Source organism: Ovis canadensis, chromosome 26 (genome assembly GCF_042477335.2).
Source record: "Ovis canadensis isolate MfBH-ARS-UI-01 breed Bighorn chromosome 26, ARS-UI_OviCan_v2, whole genome shotgun sequence".
Lineage (NCBI taxonomy): Eukaryota > Metazoa > Chordata > Mammalia > Artiodactyla > Bovidae > Ovis > Ovis canadensis.
Window position 1 is genome coordinate 30,410,764 of NC_091270.1, and position 6,943 is coordinate 30,417,706.

General features: G+C 45.4%; 1 protein-coding gene across 3 annotated transcripts in view; it reads right to left on the reverse strand.

Moving 5' to 3' along the window:
- The window catches only part of IRF2 (interferon regulatory factor 2), an 84,568-nt gene extending 83,745 nt beyond the window's left edge, over window positions 1-823 (reverse strand). The window contains exons 1-2 of one of the 3 annotated variants that reach the window (XM_069573201.1): window positions 567-785; window positions 258-417 (exon numbers count right to left, since the gene is read on the reverse strand). The gene's annotated coding sequence lies outside the window, so the exon portion shown is untranslated. Of the gene's footprint in view, window positions 1-165; window positions 232-257; window positions 418-566 lie in introns of those variants that run through there. The other 2 variants (XM_069573200.1, XM_069573202.1) reach the window with 2 other exon arrangements.
- Between the last annotated feature and the right edge of the window lie 6,120 nt (window positions 824-6,943).

The following is a 6,943-nucleotide window of genomic DNA, read 5'->3' on the forward strand; positions in this document are numbered from 1 at the left end:
CGGGCGCAGAGAACGACCCGCTCCCGTCCTTCGGATCCCGTGGCGCCGGCATCTGTAAACACACACACACACACACACACACACACACGCACAGACATGCACGCGATCATGTTGTTTTTAAAAGGAGGCCCGACTCCAGCGGACCTGCTCCCCCACAAACAACACCTGGGGCGCAGGATCGCACAGAGCAGGTCTGTGTCCATGGAGCCAGCTCTCCGCATCTGCAAATCCAAAAGTGAAATTAAACCTCCACCAACCTCCTCCTCCTCCTCCTCCTCCTCGCAGCCTCAGCAGCAGCAGCAGCAGCAGCAGCAGCAGCAGCCGAACCTGCTTCCCCTAAAACCAGATGATCCATAACAGCGCCGACTGTTCCTCCAAAAATCAGTATTAATATTTATGAACCTCAGCATTTTCCGTCTGCAAAACATCGTGTCAAACCATCAGGACGCGCGCGCACGCACACACACACACACACACACACACACATCCCCTCCAGTCCTCCTAAACATGCCCTCGAGAAAAACACACACGCATAGTCCCGACTATTATTTGAAAAAAAATGTTACCTCTCAGTGTGCTTTTTTCACGCTACCAATACAATTCCGCAAGGCTTAAGTGTTGCTAGGGTGTGTGAAATGGAAATGAAAGCCCGTCAGTTGAATAATCGCAGGAGCAAAACTAAAAGTTACTCCCCGGCTTGCCTGAGAACAGTCCAGATCGAAAGCAAAACAAGGAGAGGAAACTGCGAAGCGCCGAGGCTGGAAATCCCCCCGCCCCCCGCCCTCCCGGAGCCTGGCTCGCTCCAGCCCGCCCTCCGCGCTCCCCCCGCCCGCCCCCCCGCTCCGCCCTCCTCCCTCCTCCCTCCGCCCTTCCTCCCCAGTGTTTGTTTCAAGCTTGTGCAACCGGGAGGTGCAGGCGGGGGGAGGCCGCGAGCCGCCCGGCCGGGAGGTGCGGAAGTTCGCCGCCGCCGCCGTTCATTGGCGGGCAGCGCCGCTTTCATCATTTCTCAGAAAAGTCAATTTCATTTTCACTTCCCCACATCGCGGCCGCGGGAGCAACAAGCGGCTGTTCGTGAGTGTGCCGCCCGCGCACCCGGGCGTTCAAACCACTCGAGCCGGGGGGTCCGGGGGCGAGGGGCTCCGGGGGCGCCAGCTTGGGCTCCAGGCGTCAGCTGGTTGGCGGCCGGAGGGGAAAGCAGGTACCCTACCGACTCCCCATCCTAAAGGGCGACCCGAAGGTCGGGAAGGAGGGAGCAGGCTGGCGGCTCGTGGAAGCAACGCTCTTGCCATCCCGTCGGTGGGGCAGGTGTTTACAGCCTCTGTTTTCCGAGTGAGTAAAAGTTCACTTTGTAACACTGCCCACTGCCAAGGAACACAAGGAGCAATGAACTGACAAGACAGCATTATTTAGATACTAGTGCACTACCTGGGCCAAGCGGCGCGTCCTTAACCTTATTTAAACCCTTATCAGTAGCTGAGGGTGTAACCATTTGAGAGGCTGCTGTCATCTGGGACCCTGTCTGGGGGCGATAAGGAAGGCCCTCCCCTATAAGTTCCCTGCCTGCAGCTAAGATGGGCAAGGGTAAGAGCGGATTTTCCTGAAAGATGTCTCACTGTGGCTGGACCAGGAGGCAGGTTTGTACTGGAGTACTTCCAGCCAGGTTCCGATTTGGCCTCTTTAACTTAATACCTGCATTCCCCAGTCAAGTTGCTTAACCTAAGGCCTCAGTCTTCAATGCCCTGAAATGGGGATGATTTAGAGGATGCAAGAATACAGTGCTGCACCAGTTCCCTTCAAAGGGTGTTAGCTCAGACTAACACAGTTCACTTGGGACCTGTCGCTTTGGGGTCCCTTGCTTTAAAATATAGATTATCATCTAGTTATACCTGTTCCTTCCCCCACATGCCTTTTCTTTGGCCTTCTCCCAAATATCTCTCCCCTCACACAGGAAGTCCCTTCCTAGGAGGCCATAGCTACATATGTGTAAACACTTATCTAAAAACATAGCTCCAGCAGTCCTCTTTCACAGAAGTATTGAGCTCTACAGATGGGTAAAACTAAGTATGCACGTGTGGTGAGGAGAGGGGCGGGTTTAGGATTCTGCTTTGTGGCTGTGGTCCCAGAAATAGATCTGCCATACTCTGTTACTTTTTATCCCCTCTGATAGAATACTATTTGCTACAGTCACTCACTTTCTTATTTCATAAAGCAATGACTGTGATAGATGATTAGAGTAACTATATACAAACTCTGTAGAATTTTTGTCACTCTTTACCCACCCCGTGGACCCAAGCAAGCAACCCCGTGGTCCTTAATGTTTTCCTTCCTCCCATCACACCACCCATCATATGCACCTGTTGATGCTGATCCCAAATATCTCTGGCCCCAGCCCCTCCTCCACCCCTCTGCATCGCCTTCACTCATTTATGGCAGTGGCCTGGGGACTAGGCTTCCCGCTCGAACTCGAACTCGTCCGGGTTAACAGCCAGGTTAAGCAGAAAATCTACTTCAGGTGAAGCACGGTGCCAGTCCTAACCCCGCCCCTCAAAAATTTCTCCACGGCCCTCAGAATAAAGTCCATATTATTTTCAAGACCTAAAAAGCCCATTAGAATCTGACAGTAGACCTCTTTTCCAGCCTCATCGCCTGCTACTGTGCCCCACACCACTCCCTTGTCAAACCAGCTTCCATTCCTTTTGGTAAAACAGCAGAGCCATCCTCTTGTTCGGCGTTTTATCCTCAGGGTAGTGCCCAGCACAGAGGCACTCATCTGCTTAGGAACTTATAGTCGTTTGCCCTTGGTTCTCAGAAAATACTGTAGACTTTATCAGAGTATTTTTAATAGAAATGTAATCGATATTTGTTGTGCAGAATACAGAAAAGTTGAAGGAAGACTATGACACCTGCAATTTTACCAATAAGGAATAGACCTGAAGATATTTTCATGTATGTCCTTTTAGTAATTTTTGTAAAGAACATTTCTGTTCAGCATCTCTGTATCATTTAATAATTGCCATAATGCGGCCTGATGCCTGTGTGACATCCTTCTGTCCTGTTTTACTGCTTTGCTGGTTCCTCCTCTGCTGCCAGCCCCCTAAATTACGGTGTGCTGAGACAGTCTAGCCTTGCTGCCCCCTCCTGTTCTCTCATTCTACATGCTTCCTCTTGGAGTGCTCTTGCCTACACCCAAAGCTTTAGATATCACTATTTGGTGATAACTCCAAAATCTATAACCTTCTGAGCTCTGGGTGCATTTACCTTCTAGATGTTCCTTGGGTGCAACAAATTATTTATGTCCCAACTAAACTCATAACATTTTCCCCAGCCACCATGTATTTGTTACTTCATTAACCAGCCAGGAAATGGGGAAGCATCACCAACTCCCATCTTTCCTGAGTCCATGGAACTTCCTGGGGCATGAGTAGCGTTTCTAATTTCCAGGCCCCTAAACTCACAAACCATAGGATGGATTTCACTCTGTTCTTATGCTCTTGAAGATTATGATTACAGACCCAAAATGTAAATATGACCCCCAAATCCACATGGTATTTGTATATAGGGTCAAAAAATATTTTTAGCTTTTTGATGAGATGCATAGAGTCATAAACCTCTGTGGGAAATGAATCAATATAGCAAGTATAACTGTTTTGAAAATCTCTGGGAAAGGTAGTTTTTGCCATGCGAAAGAAATCTGACCAAACATCTGATCTAAAGCAATAAATGTTGTTTGAGCAGTCTAACATAATGTAACTAGAGTGAGCTCCTGAGTGAGGTTTGTTTATGTCTCACCTGTGGATTGGAACATCCTAAGATCATCTGTCTGGATGGATCAGGACTCATTTCAAGGGAGTCGAGAAAGGACAATGATGACTTGGCCGTACAGCAGTTGATCTTTCCATGAATGAAACTTAAAGATACAGTCAAATGGGTTAATTTATTTGTTCTAATAAATGAGACTGATTTGATAAAATAATCATTTAAGTAACGAAATTTATTGAGTGCCCAAGAACTCTTCTTATGAACATAACAAATGAAAATCTCTGCCATCCAAGAAGTTTTGTTACAGTCTAGTAAATTGGAATGTTAATTTCCATTGTATCATCCTGGTAATGGCCCGGACATCACCTCCAGCTATTATCACGGTCTTTAGAACTGTACGTTAAAGTTACAAGCATAGGCTATGATGGCATGCTAACTAGAGGGCTAAGTACTTAGAGCTGTGATTAAATCAGCGCCCCCCCCCCATAACTCTGCCAGTTGATGCCCTAATTTTTCCCACGGTATCACTAGTACCACTTCTGTCCTGGCCCCCGAGACTCTCTTGCATGTTGATAGAATTCAGCAGAGGTTATAAACTCATGGAAAATGAGTGTTCCGCACTTGCCAGAGCAGTTCCCCAATACAAAGCTGTGGATTATAGTTCTGCACTGCAAAGAATGTCATTGTGAATTCCATGTTGAATAAACAATACAGCCATGGTAGATTTTAGTTGAAACAGTAGAACTGCAAAGATGTTGAAAAAGCTATCTAAGTTCAAGGATCATAGGCATTAAGTTGGAGAAGTTCTTGACTACTGTATTACCTCATATAGTGGGGTTTTTTCCATTTTACTAGAAACTCTGAAATGAGGTTCATTTGTTGCAATTATTCTCTGAAAATCATGAATTTCAATTGAGTAATACATTGCCTAATCCTTAGTAATAAATATTAATTTTGTTATGTTCCTCTGGTGAAATAAGGGAAGAAATACTCTTCAAATGCGCCAGGGTGTGTGTGTGTATGTGTGTGGTGGGGGGCCGGGCGGGCACAGGGAGGGAGATAGAGATGAGTTTCTGTTGTCCCAAAGCAAAGCTCTCAGCTTCAAAAACTTCATAATTTTTTTTTTTTTGCTATCATTTCTCTGTCTTATCCCAAATGGCTTTGAAATATTCATTATGTCTCTAAGGTGATAAACTGCAAAGTAGTGCTTTTAAAGTCAAAAGGGGAAAAGTGCCTATAGCCTTGCCTGGAGATTCTTTAGAAACAATTACTGTAATGGTTTCAAGAATTAAAACTATGTCAGAGACTTCCCTGGTGGTCCAGTGGTTAAAACTTTGCCTCCCAATGCAGGGAGTGCCGGTTCAGTCCCTGGTCAGGGGACTAAGATACCACATGCCTCACAGGGCCGAAAAAAAACAAAACATAAAAAAGAGACAATATTGTAACAAATTCAATAAGGACTTTAAAAATGGCCCACATTTTAAAAAAATCTTTAAAAAAAATTTTTAATATTAAAAAAAGAAAGAGAAACAGAGATATCAGATCCCAAGGAACCAGAAAAAAAATTAATAAAAAGCAATTATTTCAAACAAGAAATAAATTTCCAGTTTGTAACATAAATTCAGCAAACCACAAAATTCACTGAATAGGAGTTTTTTAAGAATCTTCTGTTACAGCTTCCACCACTTTTCTGTATGTGCCTCTGCTCACCAGCATGTGAGCCTTGCTGATATTCAGTCTGTTCTCTTTCTCCCCACAGCTTCTGAACACTTTGAGTAATACACCTTATTCTATTTGAAAATGTTTGGAAATTTGCCAATCAGAAAGACACAAAAGTGTCATGAAACAAAGGACAAAGAGTATAAATAGTCTTACTTCCTCAGAAAGTTTCATCTCCACTACATCCAAAATGTGCACGACATTTCATACATGCAGCTGTTGATGTTGCCTCCTTCACCTTGGATGCACCTCCAAGATATTTCCTAGCCATGTTCTGGGTAAGAATAAACGGAAGCCCTGCTCTCCCAGAGCTTACATTCTAATGGGGATGATGTCAACATAACCAGACCAATCAGATAGTTACAGATTTGTAACCGTGTGCTGAGAGAAACAAGTAAGACCTTTGACAGAAAATACTAGGGGGCCCATTCATTTCCTGGGGTACCACAAACCAGGTGGCTGAAATAACAGGAGTGTACTGTCTCACAGTTCTGGAAGCTGTATGTCCAGGATCAAGGTGTCCGTGGGGTTGGTTCCTTCTGAGGGTTGAGAGGGAAGGATGTGCTTCCCTCCTAGCTTCTGCAATCCTGGGCATCCTTTGGCTTGTGGAAAAATCACTCCATCTCTGCCTGAATCTTCAGGTGTTCTCTCTGGATGTGCACCTATATCTAAATTTCCTGTTTTTTATAGAACAGTAGTCTTACTGGATTCAGTTCAGTTCAGTTTATTCGCTCAGTCGTGTCCGACTCTTTGTGACCCCATGGACTGCAGTGTGCCAGGCCTCCCTGTCCAACACCAACTTACTGGATTAGGGGCCCCCGTACTCCAATATGGGCTTCCCTGGTGGCTCAGTGATAAAGAATCCACCTGCCAATGCAGGAGACGTGAGTTTGATCCCTGGGTTGGAAAAGTCCCTTGGAGAAGGAAATGGCAATCCACTCCAGTATTCTTGCCTGGGAAATCCCATGGACAGAGGACCCTGGCAGGCTACAGTCCATGGGGTCATGAAGAGTTGGACATGACTTAGCAACTAAACAACAACAACAACAATACTCCAGTATGATTTCATCTTAATTCATTGTATCTGCAAAGACACTGAGGTCCTGGGGGTTAGCACTGCAGCATGTGAATTTTGAGGGGCATTCACTTCAACATGTAACAGACACCAACTGTGTGATGAAGTGCTGATGCAGGAGAGAGAGTGGAGGCAAAGGCCTTGAGAAGCAAAAGGGCCCAGCGTATTCTGGAAACCAAAGGAAGGTAAATGTGACTTAAAAGTTCTGAATGAGGATGAGGACACAAGCAGAAGCCAGAACAAGGAGTATGGATTTTATTGTGAGATCAATGGGAAGATTTTGAAGAGTTCTGTGGTTTTAAAATGTCACACTATAAATTTCCCACATCAATGAAATGCAAGGATTTCTTAATTTGTGGATTTCTTAGCATTTGCAACAGTTCTTTTGCT